Genomic DNA, 15,871 nt, shown 5'->3' with positions numbered 1-15,871 from the left:
AAGTACTTTAAGTAGTTTTGCCACTGTTCAAGGCCAAAGAACTGTAAGAACTCTTTTTTGGTGGTTTTTTTGTGCTCTGGGTTGGCAGCAGACCATGCTTTTCAGCAGCAGCAACACGGAGGATATGTTACTCACTGGATACTTAGAGTTTCTCCTTAGTTTAGGTCCCCTGATGGCTGAGGGAGGGACAGAACTGGAGCCCAGGAGGGCCAGGGCAGAGGGCATGGGCTGTGGGGCAGGGTGAGCCCCTTCCCTGCAGCACAGCAGGGGAAGGAAGGCTGTTCCCCTCCCCGGTGAGGAAGGTGGGCTCAGCCCGAGGGCGGATGGGGCCAGGCTGTGGCTGCCTTCCCAGCCCTGGCCCCACTTCTCCGGTCTAAAGCTTCTCCACACTTGATTTACAGCTCCCTCTGAGTGCCTGGGATGGAATTAGAGCCCCTTGTATTACACGGTGCCTTCCCTGTTATTCTTACTGCACGCCACAGATTTATGATGGCTTTTAAGCCAGGCAGCACATAAAGAAATACGATCTTAACAAAATATAGAAGGGACCAAAGGAGGTCAAAGTGTGGGAGCTGAACACTATACGGTGATCCAGGATTTCCTTTTATTTACTGCTCACACCTTTTCAATCTCCAGTGGATTTTGGCTGTCTCAGGCAGCCCTACCCTCCATAATCCTCTTTGCCATCAGCGGATGTCATTTATTACAATTTAGCACATGTAGGAAATCCTAAAATGCCATTGGTGAATTAAATGAATTTTAGACAAAGTGCCAGAAAGACACACAGCCTCAGGGTAGGTAGGAACCCCACACTGATCCGAGCAGGCTTTCTGTCTTGTGCCATCTCTTGCTGAGGCATCAACCTGGCAGAGCTCGTCTGCTTTTGGTGCTGAAGGAGAATCCTTTGTCTTTCAGGGAGACATGGAGCAAAAGCTATGCCTAATTTCATTGGTAGGAATGAGGGACAAGGAAAGAAGTGCTGTAAGCAATTCTACTCTACAGCATTATCAATTATTCCTAAACTGTAGAACAGAGGAAAAATACAGGCCCTGCCCTTCCCCTGCAGATGAATAAAGTGAGCCCTTGCCCCAGGTGCAGGATGGCTGGAGCACAGGGAGAGCTGCACGGAGTCACCTGTGGGACCTGCACTGAACACTCTGGGTCGGGCTGCACATCCGAACAGCTGCCAGGAGGGAGGGAAGCTGTAATTACAGCCAACAGCTGACTCCTGAGCCAGTGCCTGCTGCTGACATCCTGGTCTTGAACCAGAAGCCAGGAACAGGAGTTTTTTTCTCCTAGGTCAGGGCAGTAATGCCCTCCAGCTACAGTATCATTCCCTCCAGTAGTAAGACAAGGTCTGGTGTGCTCCCTTTCATTCAGATTTATTATCATTATCTCTCTGTCTGAGGAAAGAAATTTGTCTTCCCTCTGATTACAGCCTAGGGCTATAGCAAGGCTCCCATGGCCTGGGGTGTTTGGTGAGTTTATTTGGCGGGTGGGGAGGGGAAATGTTCTTTTTGAAAGGCACACAACAGTTCAGATAATAATTCATCTGCTCTTCTAAATTTTCGGAGCAACATCCTCTCCAGTTCTCCTGCTGCTTGTTGCTGGTCCCATTGTAGGCCCTTTCTAGAGCAAGGGAAGTTAAACCAGGCCAGTCCTTAGATGCTCTTTGGGAATTTGAGAGGCTACTAGTCCGCATTTGAAGCACCTTTTCCTTACAAGTCTGGACTCCTGTAAGACAGACATCAGCATTGACAGTCAACACAAAACTGCCTCCTCTTCTGCAGGCAGATTTGCTTGACTGAGTTCAGAGGTGATTCGTGTTCATGAAGTTAGCGGCACCTCTTTCTTTTAGCACAGGTTATGGTTAAAGACAAACTAGTTGCTGGACATAATTTGGAGGAGGTTTGTTGCTCTGCTCTGTCACCCACTGCTGCTGCCGTTTCTTTCCCAGGTGCCAGCTCCTGAAAGCCTGGGCTTTGCCCAAGGAGGTCACCACTGTGGGGCTTCTCCTGAGATATCTGGTCTCCTTCAAAGTGGCGTCCACAGGAGGGTGAGTGATGTCACTTTTTCCTCCCACTAGCCTTGGGACCTTTGTGTTCCCCAGCTGTTTTTCAACTCATTACTGAATTTCTCATGCTTATGTCCTCACAGTATGTGCTGTTTATCATGACATCAAAACCAATAGCTTTTGGAAACATTAACACTACAGCATGTCTTTAGTGTAACATCTAAATCAGGCAGTTCTTGTGTCTTTTGAATAAGCTGTAGCACTGATAAAGTGACGTATGGCAAGACCTGGTACAATATGAACACGCTACCTCCTTTTGTCCTCAGTGTTGTTCTGATGACTTGCCTCATCAGGAGATCCTGTGGTTTTGCTAAGTGGTTGTTCTCATCTTAGTCTTTCCCTATTGATGGTGTGGAAAAGGTGAGCAGGAACAACTAGATCCTGCCTCATGCAGTAACAGGCCTAGAGAAGGGCAGATTTGAAGTGATCAAGAAGAGCTGCTTTTGCCCAGGCTGTTGTGGTTACCACTGGAGATGTGGAATGTGCTGTGGTGCCCTGGGCAGCTCATTGAGCTGTCAGAGTGTGAGGGGCACATGGGGATGAGCACAGTGTATGTAGCACTCCTGTCTCAGCTAAGGATGGATCCTTGGAAGGACAGAGTCTCATTTTTTGAAAGGACTTTTTCAGTTAAGTTTAGAAGTTGTGAAGGGGTTTTTTTTATGGCAGGAGCACCGGTTTGAAAGAGTTTTGGCAAGAAGCTGTCACAGTGCTGCACTTGCTTTCCTTTGGATGGTTTTCTCTTTGGTAGGTTTTCTTTGCAGGAGTGACTTGGCTTGAGAGGAACATTGTGGAGATAAAGCTGCTGTATTTGTGGGGGTCCCCCAGTTTGGCCAGGGTTAGACTTGCAGCTGAAAGCAGTCTGAGCTAACAGCAGACTTTGCTAGGGGTAATCAGTTAGTTTACTAGTTAGTAATTTTTGCATTGTGTCTCCTTGCCTCTATAATAAAATGTACTCGGCTTATGCAAGAGTCGTGAAGATGTTCCTCTGATTCTGCTTTTCCTGTCATGAGCCTCTCACCCTCGATTTGTGTGCTCAATTATAACCATTCCAGTGGGACACATTACTCAGATTTTATGATAGAATGAAAGTATAAAGTCACAGCCTAAACTGTATTGCACTTCTTGCTGGGCTGTGTAATGCATATTTAAATAAAGAAAGGTCAAAACACTGCACCAGCATAGAAAGGGGGACGTGATGTCTTTATGTGTAGAACAGGGATCATCCTGTGTGCTTCTGTGCCAAGGCTTTAGCACGTTTAAGGGCACAAAACCAGACCTATCTATTTAGCATGGCCAGGATATGTTGTAACAACAGTCAGCTGCTGGACAGGTGAGGGACTAAACCTTTTGCACTTGCTGTAGCTCTGTGCCTCACAGTTCAGGGGAACACCGACTCCTCTTTGCTATATACACAAAGACAGACCCCACTGCTGTGATAACAGAATAACAGAAATATATCATCAGTTCTAAACGTTGAAAATGTTCTGCCTTCTTGGGGTGGAAGAGATCCAGAAACAGCCAAAACCTCTGAAACATAGCTATAGTTTTCTACTTCATAGCTACAAGCAGAAAATACCCCTGAATCAATACTGAAGGCCTGAAAACAGTGCTCTGGGTGTAGAGCGTATTTCATCCCAACCAGGGACTGCAGGAAACCTTGATTATACAGCAATAAATGCTGTAGGCTCCAGAGCCAAGGAAAAGGCTAATCAAAAGCAAACTTATGTATACAAATATAAATCTGGTGATACAGTCTCTCGCTCTTGCATCTGAAATATATATATAGGCCTCTTCCTGGAGACACCAAATGATTTAGACTTCAATTTCCCTTAAGAAGCCTCTCAACTGCTGGTATCCAGTGCCTGTGCACACCCTGCATAAAGACTTGCTGTTACCAAGGGCACCAGTCTCCGTTGCTTTCCATGCCCAGCGTTATCAGCTCCTCAGTTAGGGGCCTCATTTAAGACCAGGTGGTGGCAGGAGAAGCTGCTGTCACTGGTCACCACGGATGATTTTTTACTCTCCCTTGTATGGTGTAGAGCAACAGGTGTTGATATTATTAGGTTTCACTGGAGGCATTTTGGAGAGAAATCACATTAGGCCTGAATCAAACAATGAAAAACAGCATAATGTCTCCATGGGTCACAAGAGCACGTGGAAGAAACAACAATTTATGGAAGCAGCAATAATGTGTCAGCTTTCTCTGAAAGGGCTGCATAAACATGTAAAATGCAAACAGTGAGGACAATATAACTAATTGGCTTAATAGACACTGTAAAGCAACACAAGACAGGCTACCAAGAGAGGCTGATGTGGTGCAAGGAGGGACATTTGACAGCCTGTACGAGTAGGGAGTCTCTCAGACTGTGGTGGGTTTTCTGTGAGAAGCTATGCTTGAAGGAGGTTCTCAGAAGTGACTAAGTCAGAGCATTAGGAATTCAGTCTGTTAAAAAAAGTATAAATTGATTAGTGATTATGGAATGGGGTTAGTAATCTGTTGCAGTGAGCCGTGGGGCAGTAGGTCAGGGATGTGCTGTGGAATCAGCCCTGCAGGGGTTCTGCCTGAGGCGTGAGGGGAGAGCTCAAGGGAAAACCTGTGCTGTGGGCACCTGGCAGAGGGGCTGCTGCCCCCTAGTCCCATTGAATGTTTTGGGACACAGGTGAGATGTCTGTCTTTTCAGTGAGACACAGGTGTAGTGCCAAGCACATGGGTACCTGCTTTACCCACATGCAGATGTTTGGGGCTGCTGGGGACGTGGAAGCTTGAACCCTGCTGGACTCGTGTCACCCCTGTGTGCTGAGTGACCCCTCCTTCTACATCCCTAAACCAGAGAACCAGGCACGCCTGCAGCTGCGAGGGTTGTGGTGTTACCCTGCCAGTGCCACCCAGGGCACATCCTCAGCCACCATACCTCGTCCTCAAACTCCTGAAACACTGGTTGATCTAGGGCCCTTTTAAAGCTGTGTGACAGCTTTACCTGTGATATCAGCAGGCAGCACTGCAGACTGTATCTCCAGTAGCATCTGAACCAGTTGTTTTCCTGGAACATCTGTTTTCAGCTGGAGGAGGAGGGATGGAGACAACACTCTTACTCATATAGCCAGGCAGCTAAAACACGCTGAAAACCAGAGAAATGACAGTCCTCTGCCAGCCCACAGCCTCTGGATCCAGGGGGCATGGACTTTGTCATGTGGAGCAGTCAGCTGCAGATTAGCAGGGAAAAGAATACTTTCTGTCCTGTGTACCACAGAATTATGCTGTTACTGCTTTCTTCAACTGCTCTTCTGGTTCACTTCCAGTTCTCAGAAGAATCTCAGCCAGGCTGAATGTGAATTTCAGCTGAACCAAAATCTTTGCTGGTTCAGTACCCTTTTCTTGTTGTGATACACAAATTAACTAGGAATTACGATTGATGAGTACAAAGATGATTTTTTTGCTCTCATAGTTGTATCTGTTCCAATTTCTAAGTCTTCCTGTTTATTGGAGCAACAATGAGGGATGATCAGAACACGTATTCTATGTAAGCAAGGTACAACATGAGAAAGACAGTAAACAACCCCTGCAAGCACCTCTTACAAATCTGGGAGATGTGTATTATGCATAACAGAGGCCTATATAGAGACAAAGCAGGAGTAGACATCATCAATTTTGGATGTTTTGAAGCCAAAATGTTACAATCTGGACTGAAACTCTGTGACTCAAACCTGCCCCTGCTGAGGCCAGCATTTGTTTTGAAAATCTAAAATGAGCTGAACTCCAATTTCTATTTACAAAAGATGAATTTAATTTTTCAACCACCACCCTGCCACACCAAAAATGCTGAGAACAAATTATCAATTATTAAAACATTAATTATCAATTACTAAAACACATCCAAAGTACTGAAAGTATCTTTTTAACTGGAAATTTGACCACCAAGCCTACGTTGGAGAATCTCTTCCCCATGACTTTTTTGGCATTTAAAGCTACTTGCAAAGTTAGCACATAAATTCTCACCAAGTGCTGTGCTGCAAAGGTAGGTATTGTTCCTACTGTTATTATTAATGTGCTCTTACAGGGAAACAGGGCCAAAGGAATTCAAGCGTTCGGCACAGAGAGGTCTGACCCCAGCTTCCCCCCGTGCTGACAGCAGTGGAGCTGTCATGGGCACAGCCAGCCCCTCCTGCCCCGAGAGCCAGGAGCCGGCAGTGCCCCGGGCTTTGGTGGAGCATCGCCGCTCCCGGGGGAGGGCTCAGGTAAAGTACAGCCGGGAACCTCTGTGAGCCAACCAAAACAGCCCCAAATATCCCCTGCCCCCAGGCCCGCAGCGGCCAGGCTGCCGCAGGAGGGAGCGCAGCCAGCCCACTATAAATAGCAACTCCACTAAAATTAGACAGAACCGGCAGCTCCCGGCCCTGAATGGGAGCACTGTTAATATGCTCATCAGGTACTGGAAGGGCTCCAAGTCTGACAAGGCATGCTATGGCACAAATGTTCTGTGCCTGGAAAAATGAGCAGGAATGGCTCATGAATAGGCCTGGCATGTTTTCCTAACTGGATAATAATGTGACAGACTGCCTGACGATGCTGGTTATATTTGAAGGAGTCCTGCAAGGAGGGATATTTCTTTTTCCATGTTTCTTATTGCATGGCTCTGTTTATGCCAATAGAAAATGCTGTTAAATCTAATGAATAAAGAAAGGTGGGAAATCATTTAGGGGAAAATTAACACCAAGATAGTCAAGTTAAACCAAACTGGGTAACAGTGTCAGTTTATAGTATGTAACTGCTTTTGGATGTTTTCGTTCAGAAACGTTTCAGGGCTCTCTGCCCTCCTCCATGGTGATTTACTGAACAGTGAATAAAAGTATGAGTTGATGGTACACCAGGTGCTTGGTACTAACTGACCTGTTCCCCTGCTATGGAAACACCAAAAATGCTATTTGGCTTTCTCCAGTTCAAAACAGACCCTATAGCAGTGCCATTATGGTCACAAAATGGCAGAGAAACTTCAACTGCACAGATGATGTATGCTGACCTTTTTTCCTAGGCATAGCACCACTGAAATCCAATCACCTCTGCACCTGCTATCAGTCAGCCCACACCTCCATATATGGCTTTTTTTTCCCTAAAAAATTAAGTTACTTCATACAGAGGCACCTTGAGGGCACACTGCCTTTCCACAAGGGAAGTCAGAGCCCCAGCAGCCGATGAACTGTGAATTTACACCGAGCTTATTGTACAGTGTCTCTTGCATGTTGATAAACCATTAGTTCACTTCAGTTTAATTCACTTTGAGCATGAATTCAGTTAAGGTAATTATGGCCAGCTGACTCCTAAATGAGTGTCCATAGAGAAATTACATATGTTTGAGTTATATTCACTTTAAATTCACATGTTTTTTGTTAATTCACTTAGACATCTTGTGTAGGACAAGCCGTTGGTATCTTAGTTGTGTGCCAAAGCACCTTGAAGATATGGGGATTTTGAACTAGTTTCAACAGGCAGAAGAAAAATCAGATGCTCAGAGGCTACTTGATGAAAATATCGTAGGGTTTTTTTATATTACATAGAAGACATATGAATGGCTCAAACATAAAAAAATAATTAGACATGACTATGGTAATTTAAGGGGTTCTTTTATGACAAGCATTAAAATTAAACAGTATAGTACTGGGTCCATGCCTTTCTCAACTCAGCGCTTGCAGCCGTAAGGAAAACACAAATTTACCCCTATTATGTCCCAGTTAATCTGATCATTTAAATGGGTAAGATATTTGCTACCACAGTTGGTTTCCCCCCCCCGAAATCATCTCTTCATGTATCTGTATTGCCTTGTTTTTAACGTACAGAAGGATTTGAGTCGTGCGGAACTTCATTTTTGTTCTGGGCTCGGGAAATAAGCAGAAGTTACTCCAACTCCAGCTCATAAAATAATGACCCCTTGAGACTGCCACTGCTCCAGTCCTGCAGCTCTGCCACTGTCCCGTTCCAAAGACTGTTGGTGGCCTGAAGGCCTCACAAAGCTGTGAGCAAAGGTGGGTTTAACCGTATCTTGCGGATAATGGTTTTTTACTTAGGAGAAAGTTTGGGTACACCAGCACTTTGAAATTTAATCCTATGGGGCTAAAAGCAAAACTCTTATTTCTCATGGAGGGGATTTAGTATTTGGGTTAACCACTTGATTAGAAAGGTTATGACCTTTGTTTATGGAATAGCTGCTGTGTTTTCAGCCCAGTAGGAATGAAAGCTTTGATGTCCCGAGTGCCAATAGTGAACGTGTATTTTCACTGGAGAGATGTTATGTGTCAGTGAGGAGCAGGAATGAAGCCTAATGAGGACCCAGACAGGCTTGTGGAATAATTGTGTGCATGAAGGGAAAACAACCAAAGCAACAAACTTACCAGTAACTGTCTATATGAAGATATAAAACCTGTTAGGATATTGCTGCATTTCTTTTGGAAGATGGCACACACACTTCTTAAAATTAGTAATATATCTGAAGAAAAGTTTGAGAAACAAAAATATTCTGGATTCTGAACTGAGATTTCGGTAGAAAAGATAATTAAACAAAAGCTAACAAAGCAACTAATGCAAGTTCAGGCTCCACTTCACAATTGCATCCGCCTCCATCAATTCTTTTTGCCGCATTTCCAGTCTCTCACCTGCTCCCCCCCAGCTGCCACTAGAGGTCAGGTGTTTATCGTTGTCCTCACTGCTGGCAATAAATAACCCCTGGAGCTGCAGCTGAGGAAACAACCTCCCTGCACACCGCCTGGACCTGTGTGTTTGTATGCAGATAGAAGTACAAATCAGAAATCAGAGCAAAGCTGAACTGCAGATTTGTACCACGCTTATGTGCTCTTTACAAATCAGAACATTTAGTTAGGATTTCGTGTGAGAAATGTGTAGGTTTTAGTGTGCTCTGTATAAAGATGGAATTTCTCAACACACAAAGAGACATTCATTGATTTGAGTTATTGCTGCACCAAAGCCAGTAGAGAAGCTGTCAGTAATGGTGATGAAAATAATTGTTAGGTGCAGTAAGTGCAGATTTTGAATTGTATAGGGTGTTTTTTTGCTGTAACTTGTAGCAGCCCAAAGCAGGTGATTGTGCTTCTCATGTGGTGGTGGGGACTCCTGTCCCTTGCATTTAGGCTGGGTCCTGTTAGGTGAACAGTGGGATGATGTGCTCCCAGCAGCTCCACAGCCTGACTTCAACCAAAATTGCCAGGGGGATATTAGCGGCAAGGAAATCAAGTCCTCAGAAATTACATTAAAATTGGCAAGTGAAAAGAGAAACACAGGTAGTGTTTGCCTGCTGACGTGGTCTCTTCCCACTGCAGAAGTGAGTGCCAGCTGGGCAGGCAGCACGAGCATAGGGACAAATCAGCTACTTTGCCCCAGATGAGGGATGCTGAAGAAGGGCTCAGTATAGGGCTGGAAACAAAGGACCCAGATCTAAGGGAATAGGGGAAGGAGGTGAGCAGCTCAAGTTCCCAGCACACACTAAGCTCCTGTACCAGTCATATGCATTAGGAATAAGGGAGAAGTATGTTTATTTGGGTTTGGGAGGGTGGGGTTGGGGGCTCTTTTTGGTAATAGAAATAAGTCTTTTTATGTTTGGTCAAAGGATAAATGGATACTCTGCTAAGCAGCAGTATGGAAAAGGGGTGCAAGTAGTTTTATCTCCGTTTTGTATTCTCTCCACCTTGTTTTTAACATGGCCTCACACAGTGCAATCGTTGGGACAAAAGTCCACAGTTACCCAATGTCCGTTTACTTCACGCAAATATTTTTGTTATGATAGAATCATTATTTTAGAGGATGGCACAATGGTCCAGTTACTATTTTAAACCAGCTGCTGGTAATATGAAACTATTCCCAGAGTACTTCAGAATAGTACTGTATGGTTTGCTAAAACTGGATTTAGGGCTTGCTTTAGTGGCTTTGATAACTACGTTGCTCAGATCTGCTGTGCCTTAAAGCTCTGTCTGCTCAGAAGAGGGACTGCAGCATTTCTTTCCAACCAGAGAGTAATTTAAACAGAAAATATTTCATTTTTAGGTTTAAATAATTTCGGGGGGGGGCATTTTTTATTTGTAGAGACAAAATTGTATTAGGATTAAAGAAAAAAAAATCAGTTTATGGGAAACAACTTATTTGTGTTCTTGTAATGCCATAAGACAAATGCAAGGAGAAATATTTTAAACAAGAGAAAATGGTTCTATCCAGTAAGGGTGAATATAATTTCAGTAGGTAGGCACTCATCTTCATTTCACGCAGATGGTGCTCACAAAAAAGTCATGTAAATACATTGAGTGTTAAGATGTCTGTCTAAAATATCACCTGTTATATGAAACTCCCACTAATTTGTCATCAGGCCTGAAATCTCTGCAATACACCCTGTAATTGGGTTGGTTGTTTGGGGTTTTTAAATAGTACATTTTTCTAGGTTTAGAAGCATCTTGGTATATCCTGGACTCTTATAGCAACAATGGCTCATCCTCATGGACAACCTTTCCTTTGTTTCTTAGCAGCAGGGTTGAACTAGATGCTCTTTAAGGTCCCTTCCAACCCAAACTGCTCCGTGACCGTCTCTGTATCCAGGCAGGAGGGCAGGAAGAGGCAGTCCCTTTCCCTCCTCTGCTAGGGACTTGGCAAAAAGGTGCCTCGGATAAGGAAAGTAGTAACAGCACAGGGAGGAGTACCAAAGAACTGCACTTGTTCCAGCTGTTTTCTGCAGGGCTGAATCCTTAAAAAACCCCGCTGCTGACTGTACAGTCCTGGGGTGAGCGGGGCACGGCATCCGTGCGTGCTGACAAGTAGGAAGAGTAGCTCTGCTCACACCAGATGGCTGCACTTTGTAGAGCTAAGCCACTGCAGGTGGTTATTAGTCTTTCTTCTTTTTCTGAAAACGATGCTTTGTTAATGCATGTAATGCTAGAAGGGTTAATATGCAGCAATGTGTTCCCTGCTTCTGCCTTCCTCTCTCTGTAAGTTCTCGCCCAGTCGCTGGGGGAGGCTCATCAGTCAGAGGGGAATATATACAAGAAATACAGGCATCCATATGTGTTACTCAGGACAAAGGGGTAACATATGACTGGTTTGTGTGCTTTGCAGGAGAACTGACCTCCCATCAGCTGCAGTTTTGCTGCCACGGATACTTTTTGGCAGCGATATGAGAGGACAGCAAGAATGCAATTTTGCTGGTTTTTATAGTTTTATAAAATAGCTTTCTGGCTTAGGCTCTTCTACAGCAGTGAATCTGGCAAGGCAGAAATAACCCCAACACTTTTGTGTCCCAGAATCCCTCCCAAAAGTAGGTAGAACCTGCTCCTGGGTATTGGATGGACAGGTTGCAGGGTACTGATGGACACAAAAGGGTGGAAATATCGATAGCCATCCCCCTCGGAGTTCCTCAGTGTCCAAAGAGTACAACTGGAAGGTCTCCGTTTCTTTCCTCCACAGTGTCTCTGCATCTGGTATGTCTCAGCAGTCCATGATTTTCCTTTCCTGAGCCTCAGTCTGAACACCACCCCTAAAAATGGCTGCAGCGTGCCAGGTCCCACACAGTTCAAAACATAGGTGCCACATCAAGCTCTCATGGTGCCCTTTACTGTGACCCTTGTGTCCCCAGTTCCTGGGAGTTCTCTGCTGCGGCAGCGTCAGCCCCTCTGGGAGGAGCTGTCCCTTTATTTGCTGTGGAGCACTCTGCTGTCCCGTGAGGAATAAAATTAACAGCGGTGGCTTCCAGTATGCTCGGCATGAACGCTGTGGCTGCCAAGAACCAAGGCTTGATCCTCGTGTTCCACAAAAAGAACGGCTCAGTGTATTTAGCACATTGCTCCAAGTGATTAATCCAGCCAATAAAGGCGGAGGTTTTTCCTAAGGTACATGAATATCTTTTAAAACTATGTTTTCGTTCTCTTGAAGCAACAAAGAATTGAATAACCTGATTTTTACTAGTGCTATGATGATTGTGATCAGGAATGGAAAAAACAATATAAGATAGTAGCCTACTGTATCAAACATATTTGCTCAATAATCTTTTTGGTATCCAGGAGCTTATCAGAAAGCTCGTGCCAGGTACAGGCTGCCCTGGGTACAACCTGCTGTTCCTGCTGGAGGGGTGTCCAGTTCAGCTGTCCCAGTTCAGAGAGCTGCACACAGGGTATGTTGCAGGAAGCATTCAGTGTTTTCAGATGTTTGTGTTATCAAACTTCTCTTAATGTAGGGGTCGTCCCTTCAACACAGAGCAATTCTGCCTGGAGGCTATTTAGTGAAGAGCCTTGCTGGTTTTGGGCCCACTGGAAACTATTTATCACTGTTTACAGAAGAGAAAAGCCAGGCCACCAGATTAGCAACCACATCTAAGCCTGATTTCCAAGTACATTGTCTGATAGAACAATACACATCTCTCCAGTTCAGGGGTGGGAGCGGATACCTGAGGAAACATCACTGTCGAAAGGCAGCCTGACTTTCACCAACTGGGGGGACAAAAAGAACATGCATACCTTCCAGAAGCAAACACTGTAGCTAGGCCTCAAAGGTAACTCAGATCTGACTAGATTAATTCAACATCTGTCAGTTGTATTTCTAAATCAAAGCATCATTAGTGTAATATACGTGCCAGCTGTAAAGTTCTTATTTCTGGAGTGAAAAAACGTAAAAGCTAGAAACAGAAAAAACAGTGAAAAACTGTTGATTGTTCCAACTGGGCTCTTCTAGGATTTTACAGCATTTAGGGGGGAAAAATCAGCACTGTATTTTATTTTTAATCAGAGATTCATTAGGCCTGGACTAAGTACAGTTTGATTCCAGTATTCCAGTCTGGTTTTTTAATGTATAGTTCACCTTTATTTATGTAATAAATCATATTTTTCTGCATATAGTTCATGGGATTGATAGTGGGATACTGACTGACTCAAATTTTTTGTCTAAGAGCAAATGAAAGTTGCAAAGCTGTCTTAGGATGTTTAGCTATGCATTGGCAAACAGCACTGTATAAAATTGAGTGAAATGCTAAAATCTAGCCCCAAAGAACTGAATAGTGAGGTAAACAGGAGCAAGAATTCGAGTATAATTACATTTATAGCAGTCAATGAAGAGTTGACTAATTAGAAAAAAAAATTTGCAAAAGAAATAGAGCTTGAAGGACTGATACAAAGAGAGCAGGAAAGGACAGAGGGTGCTTGTTAAGAGAGACATTGCCCCAGTCAGGGCTTTGAAGATGGGGGAAGAAAAGAGGAATAAAACCAGTATTGGTGCAGTGGGAAACCAAAGGACCCAGGAGGGGTTTCAACCACTCTGATCTGTTTTTAAATATCCAGAGTGAGTGGCCTTTACCACCTTCTTCCAAGCTGTGGTTTAACAAACAGGTGAAATGAGGTAACACATTGCAACTGCCAGGGGAAGGTCTGGGTTCCTCCTGCCCTCTCCGGTGTCCTCTCCTCGCCCTTGTGCCACCTCTGGTCTTCGTGGCTCCCAGGTGAGGCAGTACAACTCACTCACCTACAGACAACTGGCCAGTCTTCTCGGGGGCTTGAAAAAACCAAATACACCAAAGCCCAGAGAAGGTAAATGGTGGAGCCTGTGCCTGAAGGAAGGGTAGGAGGAGGGAGTGGGATTTTCCATTTTCAGCAGTGCTGAGCTGCCAGAACACCTTAAAGTGCAGATCTGCAGCCTGTGACACCTCACTTTGAGGATTTCTTCCTGGCTCAGTTTCCTAACATTAGCCTGTGGCATTGCCCTTAATAAGAAAAAAAGAGACGTTTTTTCACTTTGTGTTGTAATTGAAGCTTTACTGGGTCAAAAAAAAAAAGGCTTGGGTTTGTTTTTACTTAGAGCACAGTCATAGGTTATAGCTAATCTAACTGTACAATCCAAAGCGGAGAGACAGCACTTGTGATTCTACCACCGAGTAATTAGGTGATGTCAGCACGCTCACACCCCCAGTTAATCTGCCCTCATTTGCCCTGCAATAACATAACAGTGCTGTGCCTTCAGCCCTGTTCTCAGTGGCAGAGGTACCTGTCTGGGTATGGGGCATCAGAGGCTTTTTGTGCATGTCTGTGTGCGATGACAAACCTGACACGTGGGACAGTGACAGGGCACTTTACCTTTTACACAGCTCCAACAAACTCCCAGAGTGTAAACATTTCAGGATGAGACAGGCAGGGGAGGTATATACTGACGAGACCTTTTTTCTTTCCAGATTAAATAGAAATAAACTGGAGGTATACTGAGATATCAGATACATTTGAAAATCCCAGTTTGGACATTAAACATTTGTAATGCTGAACCCCAGGATAAACAGCAAATATTTTGTGTTCTCTAACAAATATTTGGAAAGTGACACGCAGATGAGTTAGGTAATCAAAGCAACTGCAATTGGTAACATAACTCTAAATGGATGCAAAACACTGTGATATAGCTCTAATTAACTGCTCTTGTGTGATGCTGCTCGTACTGGGCTTCGTTTGGAACAGCATCAGTGATCTGCCTGTCCTGTCCTCAGCATTCCCCAGTGCCTTGGGAATCCTTGGGTCTCCAGCCCTGGCTATGGGAATGGGGAACCCAGACAACCAGTGTATGTGCACCCCCAGAGGTGGTCAGCTGGCAGGAGACCAGCTTGGGAATATTTGCTGCTGTACATTCAGACCTTATGGATTTTGTGTGCCAGTTTCTAGAGCCAAATGTACCTCAAGCCATAAACAGGAGGTAAACAGGGAGAAGGGGAGAGAATTATATTAATATATGCAAAAGCTGATAACTTTTTTAAGGCATGGGGGAAGCCCTTTAAAATAACTCAGTTAAAAACTAAACCTCTGATGACACGAGTATGCAGAAAAGCAGACTTCACAGGCCTGCTGCTTAGAAAAGTTCTTGCAGTTGTTGCTTTCAAACCATGTATCCAGATTTTTCTTCTGGCTCTCACTGCATTTAGAGTGAGTGAAATGATCCAAGAAAAGAAGGTTTCTTCATGTATTTTTTTTTTAACTGGCAAGACATTAGCTCAGGGATTATTAAGAGAACAAAAGTGGAAAATACACTGAATATTGCAAATCTATAGGAGAGCTTTGGGAAACATGCTGGATTTTCATCTAATTCTGAACAAGACAATTTTTATTTCTTGCAGGTTCACTATCAAATGATTTCCATGAGGCCTTGAGGTTTCCAGCAGTGACCGGAGCATCTCAACCTTGGTTTCACTGAGGAGAGATGGGCCTAGGTGCACAAGGATCTGTCATGTGCAATTGTGTTTACTTGTGCCTGTTTGCTAACCTCCAGCTTCGGTGAGTCACAGTATTTTTACTACCATGCTGTCCATTCCATAGGCTATAACACACTCCTCCACTTAATTATTAACACAGTCCAAAGGTATCCACCCCTCTCCCACACAGATCTTCTAGCTAAACACAGCTTTGAAACCTCTTCTTATTTAAAATTGTTCCTTACGGTTTGGATAAATACAGTGTTAGCAGCTGATGCTTTGGTGTTGCTGCAGTGACGTCCTTCCCCAGCTCTGCAGGCTCAGAGGGCTCCTGCCACTGCTTACATTCCTCATGTCCAAACAATCAGGACTTGTCCTCACTCCAGTCCTACAGACATCCTCTGGCTTTGCTCCTCATGATCCTGTTGAAAATGGCCTGTTTTTCCAGGGTTCCCTATAGCCATCTTCTAAGCAAAACAAGCCCTTTGCCCTCTTTCCTTATCCCTCAGATCCCCTGCTACTACAGTCACCTTCTCTGTGTCCTTGGTCGGGCTGGACTGGGGTTTGATGCCAGGCTGATTTGGGAGGTGGTGCAGCTCCA

At 44.5% G+C, this 15,871-nt stretch overlaps 1 protein-coding gene across 1 annotated transcript in view; it reads left to right on the top strand.

Moving 5' to 3' along the window:
* The window catches only part of LOC135413923 (uncharacterized), a 193,153-nt gene that overhangs the window by 171,564 nt on the left and 5,718 nt on the right, over positions 1–15,871 (top strand). Inside the window, exons 11-12 of the transcript XR_010430494.1 lie at positions 1,958–2,056; positions 15,196–15,352. The gene's annotated coding sequence lies outside the window, so the exon portion shown is untranslated. The remainder of the gene's footprint in view (positions 1–1,957; positions 2,057–15,195; positions 15,353–15,871) is intronic.

The sequence above is a fragment of the Pseudopipra pipra genome, chromosome 5, assembly GCF_036250125.1.
Source record: "Pseudopipra pipra isolate bDixPip1 chromosome 5, bDixPip1.hap1, whole genome shotgun sequence".
Lineage (NCBI taxonomy): Eukaryota > Metazoa > Chordata > Aves > Passeriformes > Pipridae > Pseudopipra > Pseudopipra pipra.
This window is presented reverse-complemented; position numbering and strand designations above follow the sequence as displayed.